This window comes from Equus przewalskii, chromosome 12 (assembly GCF_037783145.1).
Source record: "Equus przewalskii isolate Varuska chromosome 12, EquPr2, whole genome shotgun sequence".
Classification (NCBI taxonomy): domain Eukaryota; kingdom Metazoa; phylum Chordata; class Mammalia; order Perissodactyla; family Equidae; genus Equus; species Equus przewalskii.
In genome coordinates, this window is record NC_091842.1 from 15,049,532 (window position 1) to 15,063,913 (window position 14,382).

Consider the following 14,382-nt stretch of genomic DNA (forward strand, 5'->3'; position numbering starts at 1 on the left):
GAAATTATATGAACTCTCAAGTCCCTTCTAGGTGTGTTTATTATTCTCTAAAAGATAAATTAATATTTCATTTAACCAGTATAAATTATTATTGCAATCTCATCGAGTGGTTTTTTTTTTTTTTTGAGGAAGATTAGCCCTGAGCTAACATTTGCCGCCAATCCTCCTCTTTTTGCTGAGGAAGACTGGCCCTGAGCTAACATCTGAGCCCATCTTCCTCTACTTTATATGTGGGACGCCTGCCACAGCATGGCTTGCCAAGCAGTGCCATGTCCACACCAGGGATCTGAACCGACAAACCCAGAGCCGCCCAAGTGGAACATGTGAACTTAACTGCTGTGCCACCAGACTGGCCCAGAGAGTAGTTTTAAAATGCTGATTTGTCACTAAGATTTATTGACAGCCTAAAATAATCCAAAATTTGTAGATATAATAGGTAAGAAGAAAGAGAATAGATTATGGCTTTGAAGGCAATACTTCCGCCACTATATAGAGAAAATACTTGGATATTATTAAAAAATTTTAAACATGGAAATTACATAAATAACGAGCAATTATTGTATTAATAATTGATATTAAGTATGTTAGTATATTGATACATTAACACTAGCTAATTAATATTAATAACAAATGTATTAATCATAGCCAATTAAATGCATAAATGTGTCAAATATGATATCATCTTACCACGATATCATCTTGTGACTCACTTTTTAAATTTAATATGTTCTCACTTTGGTTCTCTGTTTATAAAATTTACTTCAAGAGCTTCATTTCTAAGGACTCCATGGTATCCCATTGTATGAACATACCATTATTTATTTAAACATTCTCCTGGTTGGGGGCATTTAGCTCGTTTCCAATTTTTTACTCCTTGTTGGCAAATCTTTGCACACATCTTTATTCCTTAGAATAAATTTTTAGATATAGAATTTCTGGTCAAAAGCCATGAGTATTTTTAAAACTTTTTATATTACCAACTATGTATTTCATTTTATTCTTTTAAATGTAGTCTTCACTCCCTGGAAGAGGTTAATTAAACTCTTTGTTGTTTGTTGTTAATAGTTTCTTTTGTGGTTCTTACTGCCACTTAAAAGAGAAATTCAAGTAGGTTTAGAGATTTCGGTAGTTCCCAGCAGATAAAAGGATAGGAGGAGAAATTTTTGTTTTCCTCATCCTTTGTGGAAATTTACAGAAACTGACAGAGAAGGTGCCAGGAAAGAAATTGATTCCTTCCATGTGTGTAGTACTGGGACTGAACAATACAGAAGAAAAATGAAGGATTAAGCCCAAGAATTTTGGTATCAAACATTCTCTTAACTGGAGAAATGTAGCTGTTTGACCAAGATTTTTAAAAACGCTGGATAGTCAGAATAGAGGTTACCTAGACCAGGACTTGGGTTGGAATTTGACTGAGGAGATGGATGGCAAGAGGAACCCTCCTTGGGTGCCAGAAATATTGTATGTCTAGATCTAAATGGTGGTTACACATATGTAGACACATGTATAAAAATTCATCTAGCTGAACACTTAAGATCCATATACTTTACAGTATGTATGTCATATCTCCAAACAAACAATCTCAGATTTTTGGCATCATATAAACCAGACATGTAGGGTCAACTGGATTTTCATTTTATTGCCAGATATTTTTATATGCTCTGTCATTTAAACTTATTACATATTTACACAGTAAACACATAAACACGATAAGTCAAACTCTGGCAAGCTAGCAGACTGGGTTTTTTTCCTTTTTCTAATCTTGGATGAATCCCTCATTTCGAATCTTTAACAGTTGGATATTTAGGTAGCCTCAAATTTTCGGCTATTATCACTCTTGTACATAAATTTTTGTGTATGTTTTAAATTATTAACTGCAGATAAATTTCCAGGAAGCTGCCTTTCAGTCATCAGAAGAAGAGATGACATGCAAACCCTGTGCCAGCAGTTACCTAGAAGTTAAATGAGGCACAATGTGTCTCAAACAAATAAGACTTTGATCCAACACTGTTTAGATCACTTGGACCACCTGAGAATAAAAGGCTCAGAATGTAGCATTATCTCATCTTTAAAAGCATTGGAGTTTGCAGTAACCCTAAGAGAACAGTGAGCGTCCAGAAGATCTGCTTTTCCTAAGCAGACCCAGGTCAATTTCCCTCTCTAGAAACTCAATCTCAGCCTTTAAATTTTAAAAGACAAAACATAATATTTGAACACTTTTCCAAAATCTTAGATACTTAAAAAAGATGTTCATCTAACTTCTGATAAAAATGCATCTCCCATTATCGGCTACATTATGATATATAAATCAAGAGCCAAGTTCTTTTTGATTTGGACTATATTGTATAAGGAGTATTTTTTTATTGCTGAATAATTACTTGGTTGCAGGTGTGTTTACTTTAACATTAAACAGACCTGCTTTCTTTCTGCCCTTCAAACACCCGTTCATTTTGTTTTCTAGAACATATATTTTGGTTGGCAGCCTTAAGTCAAATCTCAGCCTCAATTTGCATTTCTCTCACCTCTCAGTACAATAGTGTAGACATTTGTTTGTGAACACAATATTGTAAGATATCTGTATTTTTGGTTGGAATCCAGTTCATCTGTTACAATTTAGTGACATTCTAAGCTTTTACTTCCATCTCTTAGACCCTAAAATGACTTCATGTCTTGGCTGAGCCTCAGAGCTTCAACATATGCAGACAGATCCAGACTTTCTTACTCCCCCTACCATGCTGGGCTGTTACCAGCAGTTTCTGGGGGCATGAAAAACATCCAAACTGGCAAACTTCAGAAAGAGCAGGCATTTTTTTCAGGAATATTTTGCTTCATTGTGACAAAAGGCCAACCTGTTCCCCTGTTTAAAATATGCAGTGGAGTTATTTTAGATTCTGAAATTTTCCATTCTGAGTAAGAATTTATATTGAGAAAAAAGGCACAAAAAGAAGAGTCCTATCAACTTTCCTCAGCTTGGTAATTGCTTGGTGCTCTGAAGCCTATGACATTGGTCTGGATCCTTGCAATCGTCACCTAGATAAGAGCTTAGGATGTCAGTAGTCAAGCTTACACCTCTCTCCTCTCCACAATCAGGCTAGTGGGAGAGGATTCTTCTCTGCAGAAACTAAACAGTCCCAGAAAAAAAGATCAGCATTTATAGGTCCTCCTAGCGACAAAGCCAGCTTGAAGCCTCACTACCCCATGATGAAGCTCTCCAGGCACCAATCTTCTCTGGAACCTGGTATTTTCAATTAGCCTATAATTGCCATGTTCTTAAATATGAACAGACAGACAAGGAACCAGACGTTGAAGGAAAGCTTTTAACATGAAAGACAGAGACTAAAGCCAACAATACTGGTGGGAGTGTGGAGAGAGGGGGACAAGGAGAAGGAAAAAAAAAAAAATCAGAGAGTAGAAAGAAAACTTAACAATCACTAAGAATAGCCTTCAATGGAGGAATCAATACAATACATGCACAAAACAAGAATGGGATGCCTTAAAAATAGGACAATCAGAGAGCAAAAAATAATTCTTGGAAATTAAAAGTTGGGAAGCAAATTTAATAGCAGAGTTTGAAGACAGAGTTGAAGAAATCTTCCGGAAAGTAAGACAAAAAAGACAAAAAGCTGGAAAATATGAGAGAAAAGATAAGAAAATAAGAGGGTCAGATCAGGAGGTTCAACATATAAATAATAGAAATTCCAGAAAATGAAGAGGAGGAACTAACAAAAAGCAAAACCAAAAACATCCCAGCTTAAAATGGCCCACCAAGTGCCTAATACAACAGACAAAAGACCACTCTATACAGAGTTATATCATCAGGAAATTTCAGAAGACGACGTATAAGGAGAATATCGTAAAAGCTTACAGAAATTAAAATGACAATAAGATAACACTACATACCTATTATAACAGCCAAATTCCAGAACACTGACAACACCAAATGCTGAAGAGGGTGTGGAGCAACAGGAACTTTCATTCATTGCTGGCAGAAATGCAAATTGGTACAGCGACTTTGGAAGACAGTTTGGCAGTTTCTAATAAAACTAAACATAATTTTACCATATGATCCAGCAATTGTATTTCTTGGTATTTATCCAAAGGAATTGACAAGTTATGTCCACATAAAACCTGCACAAGGGTGTTTATAGCAGCTTTATTCATAATTGCCAAAACTTAGAGGCAACCAAGATGTCCTTCAGTAGCTGAATGGATAAATAAACTGTGGTACATCCAGACAATGGAGTATAATTCAGTGATAACAAGGAATGGGCAACCAAGATGTCCTTCAGTAGCTGAATGGATAAATAAACTGTGGTGCATCCAGACAATGGAATACAATTCAGTGATAACAAGGAATGGGCAATCAAGCCATGAAAATTCATGGAGGAACCTTGAAAACATTATGCTAAGTGAAATAAGCCAGACACAAAAGAAGAAAAGTATATGATTCCACTTATATGAGGTACCTAGAATAGGTAAATTCATAGAGACAAGAAGTAGAATAGAGGTCACGAGGGGTTTGGGAGGGGAGGGTGTGGGGAGTTACTGTTTAATAAGTAGAGTTTCTGTTCGGGATGACGAAAAAGTTCCAGAAATGGATAGTGATGATGATTGCATAACATTGCAAATGTACTTAATGTCACTGAATTGTACACTTAAAAGTGGTTAAAATGGTCAATTTTATGTTGTGTATATTCTACCTCAGTTAAAAACAAAAAAAGTAAGGGTTGTAAAAGGAAGTATGGTTGTAGAAGTCTATTTGGCATTACCAGATCTTCGGGGTTTTTAAGAGTAGTCATAAATTAAGATTAGCATAGGATATCTCCTGAGTTTTAAATTACAAAATGTGATAACATTGCATGAGTCAGACAAAATAATTCTGTAATCCTGTGGGCTCAGCTGAGTCTTCTAGGAAGATACACTAGCAGGTTGTTATGACAAGGGTAACACTGGGAGTGAAGAAATCTAGATTCTACACACTGCTTTAAATTACTAGCTAGCACATTGCTTACCTTTCCCAGTCTGTAAAATGGGATAAGTAATAGCTGTTACCTCATTCTCCCAAAAGTGTTAGGGTAAATAGCACGCTGCTCACGTAGTACAGTCAGCTTCTTGAAAGATGTTTTATGCGATCCTCACATCTGATGTCATTATGTTGGAACATTGATAAAGAAATTGTTTTGAGCCTTTTGCTTAAAAAACAGAAAGCTATTCTGTCACTCCATACAGAGAGAAATAGATTGTTGTGTTTGAGTGGTGGGGGTTTCATTGAGCAAGAGTCAGAGTGCTGGATTTCACAGGTTTGTTCTAGTACTTAAAATGTTTATTAGACAATAAGAATCTAGCTTTACTGTTATTATTTGGAAAGATGCTTAGATATCCAGAGAATACTTCTTCCAAGTTCTCAGACGACAATCTCCTTAAACTCATTGAGCCCCAGTTTCTTCATCTATAAAATGAAGACATGCTCTGCCTTGTCTGCTTCACAGTGCTATTTCGAGGATTCAGTGAGGTCCTTCCATTCGTTTATTCATTCAGTAAATATGTGCTGTGTGTTTATGATCTATGCTGGATGCTGGGAATATAGTGCTCAGCAAAAGAGACATGGGCCATATCTTCCTGAAGCCCCCAGTTAAGCCGGATAGGTAATGCGTGTAAAGCACATTGTACAGTGTCTGGCACATTAGTAGATGTCAATAAATGTTAGTTTCCTAACTATGATAGCTAGTTTTATGTATCAACTTGACTGCACCACAGGGTGTCCAGAAATTTGGCTACACATTTGAGTGTGTTTCTGAATTTGAATCAGTAGGCTGAGTAGAGCAGATTGCCCTCCCCAGTGTGGATCAGCATCATTCAACCCAAGGGCCTAAATAGAACGAAAAGGTGGAGGGAGGGAGAATTCACCCTCTGCCTGACTACTTGAGCTGGACATTGGTCTTCTCCTGCCCTCAGACTGGAACTGACATCACTGGCGCTCCTGGTTCTTAGACCTTTAGACTCAGACCCGAACTATACCTCTACCTTTCCTAGGTCTCCAGCTTACAGATAGCACATGGTGGGACTTCTCAGCCTCCATAATTGTATCCTATTTTACATATCCTATGTACATGTCCCATGTGTATATATACATAAATGTACATATATATATGTATATATATATATATCCTATTAGTTCTATTTCTCTGGAGAATTATGACTAATACACTAACCCTTGAAGTAAGGACCCTCAAAGTTACTCATGCATATCCAGGTCAGTGCCCTGGAATAAGGAACCTAGACCTCAGCTGCAATCTGGTTCATTATTAAGTAGGGTCATATTGCCCATATTTATGGCAATCCTAGGCCATTCCCACTCATACTGTAAGTATATGAGTCATTCATCTGCCTATAATATAAAACTCTGGTGAGAGAGCAAGTCATTCAAATTATTTTCCCCAGAGAGTAGGGCAATGCAATTTTATGTCCACAGCAGAGAGGATTCAAAAGTTTACCAGAGTCCTGGGAACTTAAATTGTGGGCAAGGATAATATTGCTGTTCATCACTGTCTACTTATTTTCTATTTAAAGAGTTTTATCTTCCTAGTTGAGGGGGTTGGTTTAATAGAGTGTCAGGGGAAATGTCTAGTGAATGTATTGATTGAATGTATGATGATAAATGTAGGCAACTTATCTCCTAATCTTCTTCTAGGTTTGCCTAGCTGAGGGTGAATAAAATTATTTTTAATATAGCCAAGAAGGTCTTTTTTCATTGTCTTAGGAGGCTGGTACCACACATTTGCCTAAATGACATTTTTTTTCCCTAGAAAGAGTAAAAATTTGTAGATTGGCACCAAGTGGAAGATAGTTCCATATATGGTACTTTATACCTGAATGCAAAGTTTCATCATTTCAGATAGGAACAATTAAGTTATACAGGATAGTACTTAAGAAGGAAACAAAAAAACACATAACACTCTTCATATATCAACTATGTTCACATTTTACCAGAAAAGATAGTCATAATACCTCAAGGGGAAAAAGCAAGGACCTTCATTCCCAAGGGCAAGAAAAGTTTTCTAAGGCACTCCACACAATATATGCAAAATAGAAGTGATAGGAGGAATGAGACTGTTTAACAAAGCAAATTAATTTTATGTCCGATTCCATTTTCCAATATTAAATATCTCTGAAAAAAGTTGTACAGAACATAGCATTCTTATTATTGTGCGTCTCCTCCCTTTTGCTTGCTTGAGACAAATGCAACGTGGAAAAGGTTTTTACTCTGATGTTCTAATAAGAAGTGTACTTCTGTCACATCCAGAGTGACTGATAATGGTCAGGCCTATCCATTACTCCCTTCAGATAATAGGGTTTACTTGCTTTGAAGGTCATTTGGGCTATAACGTTGTCAGACTCCTTCCTTCTGCTCTGTAGTCTCATTTTCACAGAGTATTGGTAGAAAAAGACAGGAGTATTGGGCAGTACTCGTTTGTGGGCATAATGTCACTGTCGCCTGCAGTCCTGGATTTTCTTGTTAATGACAGACATGCATGCAACAGGGGATTTAGTGGGCTGTGACACTTAGGTTTCAGTATGGTTTCAACAGCAACAACAACAACAGAAATCCATTCCTGGCTATTTTTCCTTCAAGTTAGAAACAAGGTTGGAAATAGTTAAAGAACATTTGTATCTTAAGAAAGCTTGTGATGCTTGAAATAAAAACATCTTAGACTATATTAAGCAGAGTGGTAGGAAAAACTTTTTAATCCAGAATTAATTAACTAGGGGCCCACCCGGTGGCGCAGCGGTTAAATTCACACGTTCCGCTTCTTGGTGGCCCAGAGTTCGCCAGTTCAGATCCTGGGTGTGGACATGGCACTGCTTGGCAAAAGCCATGCTGTGGTAGGCGTCCCATGTATAAAGTAGAGGAAGATGGGCATAGATGTTAGCTCAGGGCCAGTCTTCCTCAGCAACAAGAGAAGGATTGACGGTAGTTAGCTCAGGGCTAATCTTCCTCAAAAACAAACAGAATTAATTAACTAAATTTCTGATAATTTGAAATTCCATTTAATGGTAAATGGCATCTCAAAAACTGTAATTGAAAATTCATTAAATTTAATGGTATATAAATGTACATATATTATATAGAAACATATAAATGATAACAGAATCATTTCTGTCTGGTTGATGTAGGTTAATCCTTATTTCTGTCCTGTCACTTTTGTATAAGGAAACACATGGCCTCAAACTTTGCTTTCTCGCTATAATTTCCTATTTTAGGTTTGTCTTTAGTTAGTTTCCAAAAATCTTACACGCTTAAGATTTTGGAGCCACGTAAATTTCTGCTCTGTAGTCTCATTTTTGCAGAAGGTTGGTAGAAGAGAGGAGAGGGTTTCGGCAGTACTCATTCATCAAAAAAATGAGAACTTTTTATTAAACTGAAATAGTTTAGGAGATTTAAAATTGACTATTGTTGTTACTGTCGCTTTGTTGAAATAACTAAATGAGGAAGCCTAAAAAAGTTAACAGAACACAAGATTCCCGGGTTTTGAGTCCAGCTCTATCACTATGTAGTTAGGTGACACTGGGCAAGACACCACACTTCTCTGGGCCTTTGTTTACTTATTTGTAAAATAGATATCTTTGAGTACATATGTGTATAATTGAATATGGATTGAATTGGATATCTTTGACCACATATATATAATTGAATAGGAATATATATGAATACATATTATATATGAATAAATACAATTGTATATATAATTGAATATGAATATAATTGAATATGACTATATATTATATGTAATATGTATATAATGAATATAGAATATAGAGTTGAATATAGAATTGGAAATTGTATATGATATATAATTGAATATTATATATGTACATAGGTATATTCTGCAACAAGTTTACATAGCAATGTAGTCTACACAGCAATGTCCTGCCGGCCTGCTGGTGATGATCCTGCCTCATTTTATAGTAATTCTTGGGTGCACACATTTGAAGTCCTTAGCATTTTCTTTTCTTTCTTTTTTTTTTTTGAGGAAGATTAGCTCTGAGCTAACATCTGCTGCCAAGCCTCCTCTTTTTGCTGAGGAAGACTGGCCCTGAGGTAACATCCATGCCCATCTTCCTCTACTTTATATGTGGGAAGCCTGCCACAGCATGGCTTGCCAAATGGTGCCATGTCTGCACTCAGGATCCGAACCGGCGAGCCCTGGGCAGCCAAAGCAGAACCTGTGAACTTAACCACTGCGCCACTGGGCCAGCCCCGTTTTGTTATCTTTATTTCTCTAATTTATCGGAAGATTCAAACCCACAGCAGGGAGAACAGTGTTTTATTATGACGTCAGTGTTTTAGGAAAAAGAGCCAGGAATTTGAAAAGTAAGCTTTTTTCAAATACAAAGATGTCATTGTTGCTGCTGTTGTGCTTGCAGAATAACTGTATAATTGTTAATTATGAAAATAGATAATAGTAGTGAACACAATTTGTCTTCAAACAGGAGTGCTATGCCACTAAAACATGCACAGTGGAGAGATCACAAGAATAATCAACAAGGTGGAGGATATTACTTTTAAGCTGCAATAGCCAAAATATACTGTTAAGAACCCAGAATTGTCTCATGAATGAATAATGAAATAGCCATGTTTTATTAGCTTTATTTAAAACTATCTACAAGTTGAACAACCTTTTCAAGGCCTTTTTAACACTTTTCAATTCGCTGGAGTAATGATTTCTTTTCTTTTTTTCTTCACGTTACGGTGGCTAATCTGATTTTGGTGTTTCAGTAATTATGTCAATTAACGTGTGCTGAGAGTAATTTCATTTGTTGAAATGGATACCAGGTGAATATGTAGAAGGCTGTCTCTTTAAGACTTTGAGCGCAGTTTTCCAAGAGTAGCCTCAATATGGAAGACTATAATTTGAAATATAAATAACTTATGGGTAGTGACCAAACTGGTATCTAGTTTATTTCCCGACAATTGAAATAAAATTACAATTTCTTCCTACCTTCTCCTTCCAATCAAAGACACATTATAGGGTGACCAACTCTCCCACTTCACCCAGGATGGTCCTAGCTCTAGCACTGAATGTCTTCTATCTTGGGAAACCCTTCTGTTCCAAGCAAACCAGGACAGGTGGTCACTTCAATACACACATCTCACTCAAAAAGAAATGCTATACGTACAAAGCTTTATTTGTTACTAAATAAATTTAACAAATAGAAAAGCAATTTAAAAATAAATTTCCACTAAAATAAAGCAACTATATATGTAGTTTTGTTTCTTCTAAACTTTATACAAATAATATATAATCTAACAATTACAAAAGCAATGATAGTCACAAAGTATGTATAATTCTCTGTTCACTAATTAACAAATACATATCCTCACAAAATCATAGGCACAATTTTAATGAATCCATAAAATTCTAACATATTTCCATGTTATAAGTTACTTAATTATCCTTCATTGTATGACGTTTATGTTGTTTTCCTGTTTTTTTCCCTTTTACAAATGATGTGATAAATACTTTTGTATATATAATATTCCTCTTTTAAATTTAAGAAATAAAACTTTAGGGGAAAATACATAGGGTAGAATTGTATTGATAACATATAAACAGTTCAAATTATCAATATTTTCTTCTGATAGCTAGTTTCTTATCAAATTAAATAACCATTTCATGAAAATTCCTGGTAATATGAACTCATTTTAGAAACTGCGCACTATTCTTTTATCTGGATAGATGAAACAATAATGTGTTTGTTCTGAACATCAAGAAATTTTCATCACAGATGAAGGTGTTTCCTCTTTTTAGGACCTTTCAAAAGAATAATGGCACTTGAAGAAAAATGAGATCACAGGATTGTCATAATTTCATAGACAAACGTCTACTGTGTTCCAAAATTGACAGAGGCATTGAGGAACTCAGAAATACTACCAACTCATTTTTAAGGACAGTTGCTGTCCCCTCAGGCTTCTTTTTAGGATTTCTGAAGTAGAAATATGAAAATCCAAAATTTCAAGTCTTCATCTGCACTGTAATTAAACACAACAGCCTGAGTGTACAAAGTCAAAACTCAAACACAGAAAGGAAGTCATCAAGTTAGTTAACATTTATTGAGCACCTGCCATTGCCTGCCCACTCCCTGTCCTCTAGAATTTACCAAGTGATAGGAAAAAGTCATGGGATATGCATATAACAACAAAATAACGGAAGAGTAATGTAAGTAAGTTCTATTACAGCAGTGTTAAAAAGGGGGCCGTGTCTCCTTGTGCACTTACATTATTTATAATAACAAAAAGTTATAAACAAACCTAAATGTCTAGTATGAGATATAAATTAATATGTTGTGGAATAGTTATACACTGGAAAACTAGGCAACAGTGAAAATGAATGCGCAGGAACTATATGCATTGACACCAACAACTCTCACAAATAAAATGTTGAATATAAAAAACAAATTTTAGAAGAATACGTATTGATTGATATCGTTTATATAAAATTTAAAATATGCAAAAAATGCCATATATTGTTTAGGGATACGTCTAATGAAGTAAAACTATAGAAAAATGCATGCAATGACAAGCATGGAATTCAGGATAACAATCCCTTGGGTGGAGTGGGGAGGAAGGAAGAGGGAGGCAGAAGAGTAGAGAAGGAGGAGGACACAATCCCAAAGGAGGTACACAGGAGGGTTCGAGTATTTTGCAAATGTTTTATTTCTTAAGCTACTGGGAAAGTACATGATGGTTCATTATATTATTTTGAAATATATTAAAAATATATAAATTAAAGTGCTACATAAGCAGAGAGGAAGCTGTTAATTTTGAATGGAAGTAGCAATCTGACTAAGCTTTCTGGATGAGTTCGCCTTGATGGATAAATTGGTCTTGATGGATGAGTAGACATTCAGTAAGTCCAGCTGTCAGGAAAGGAGACTCTAGGGTGATGGACCAGCATAGGCAAAGGCATGGAAGTGTTCTGGGTAAGAGCCAGTTTAGGATCCATAGAAATATATATGCTGGAATAAAGGAGTTTGAAAATGTAACTGGGACCAGACCACAAAAAGCCTTGAACACAGCAGAAATGTAAAATAATTACTAGGTTTTGTAAAATAGGATCTTGCAATTAAGTCTGGGATATAATTTATTATGTTCTTCATGTAATTCCAAAGAATCGATAATTTCTTCAACCAGGATGTTGTTATCTGAATCTTATCCTTTTAGATCTATACTGCTCTTCAAATAAAAATGAAAATAAAATCATGTGATTCATCCCAAGTCATCTACCAAATTCAACAGAGAAATTGATCCTCAGGGTTATAATCAGTAATGAATACGGATATCTCCCATTGGTAGCTTTAAAGAGTCATTTGAAGTTTTTTTTTACGCTTATCTATCAATTTTCCCACCTGATCATGTCATGTAATCTTCAAGTAGAAAGCTTTGCCCTGAGACTGGCTGGTTTTGTGAAAATCTAAAGCTTATTAAATTGCCAAAACTACTTTTTCACATAATCATCATTTGGTCATCAGGTATTTTTCATTGGCTTCATATGGCAGAGTCTAAAGAATATGGGTTGATCAATGTGCCATTCATCAGAGGTACCTGCAGAGATGATGAAAGTTTATTGTACAGTATTATGGAAAGTGGCACAACATTTAGCAAATTGAACCACACATTTCCTCCCCACCCCCTCCTTTTTTGAACATTAAAACTGCAGTTTGAGGGGCCGGCCCAGTGGCGCAGCGGTTAAGTTCGCACATTCCGCTTTGCTGGCCCAGGTTCGCTGATTCTGATCTCCGGTGCAGACATGGCACCGCTTGACACGCCATGCTGTGGCAGGTGTCCCACATATAAAGTGGAGGAAGATGGGCATGGATGTTAGCTCAGGGCCAGTCTTCCTCAAAAAAAAATACAAAGAAACAAAAAAAACTGCAGTTTGAAAACAACTTCTAGTGCAGAAAAAAATTAAAACAGGAGGTGATAATTAGGGCAAAGTGACAACAATGTTATTGCTGATAGCTACATGCCAGTTAATGCAAGCTACCACTTCTCCCCAGAAATAGTTATTATTGAAAACAACTTATGAGAGTAAAAGAAGGGACGTTAAATGTGTTATACTCCTTATTGGCTCCTTTAGAAATAGCATAGAGACAGATCCATTAACTACTTCAGTGTACTTTGGTCTCAGGGCAGACACACACACAAAATAACTGAAAATTATAAACGGCCAAAACATAAACCTTAGCTGCCTTGAGTTAAAAGTCAATTTTCCTAATAAATTAAATTCAAATATTATATATCAGGATGTAATATCAATAAGGATGGATTAATAATTGCTGTATTGGCAGAGTGCAAAGTGCAAGACTTAGAGGGATACAAAAATTTAGTAATTTATAAAGTATGGTACCAAAAATAGCTATCACTAGTGGAAGCCTCAGAGTTCAGTTCAGTCATTGAGCTATACTAGTATTCTCTGATTAGTCAAGGTTGAATGTTCCAGATGTAGTTTGAGTATTAATCATTGATTCAAATAAAAGACTGCACACCTGGAGAGGTTCTCCCTGGTTAAGTAGTTTATTCCTGAACACAGATGTAAGTTTTTCCCTTTGTGTATTCCAGAACCACTTGAGTGTTTTCCCTACTAAACAAGCAATATCTTTCGGAATTATTTCTTTAGCTTTACCCTTTATCAATTACAATCTTTGGGCAAATAATTCACCTAAGCTTTTACTGATAAGAATTTCGAGCTCATTCAAACTGCCCATTTCAAGTTTAACCTTTATTTTTCATTCTACTTAGTAAGAAATCTGATGATATGTTATGCTTTATTTTGGCTTACTATACAGTATTCCATTGTACAGTAGTGTGTGAATAAACCATAGCTTATTTATCCATCTTATTGTTAATGAGCACTTGCATAGTGTAATTAATACATGAAAAAAGTATTATATAGGTACTGATATGTACACAAACAATACCCCTCTACATTTATACATAGCATTTTTAGATTTTTTGTTAAAGCATAATATACTTACAGAGAAGTGCATATATCATAATAGTACACCTTGATGAATTTTCACAACCTGAACACACACATGCAAGCGGCACCAAGCTTAAGAAACAGAATAGGAGTTGATCAACTCCCTGAAGTCCTACTTATGCCCCCTCCTAGTCATTAGCCCCCTTCAAGGGTAACCACTATCCTGACTTCTGAGAGCATAAAGGAGTTTTGCCTGGTTTGTACAATACTCTTGTGTGTCTCACTTCGTTCATTTAGCATTGTATTTTTGAGATTCAGATATGTTACTGCACTTAGAAGCAGATTATTCATTCTTATTGTTGTACAGTATTCTTTTATATGAATATATCACCAATCATTT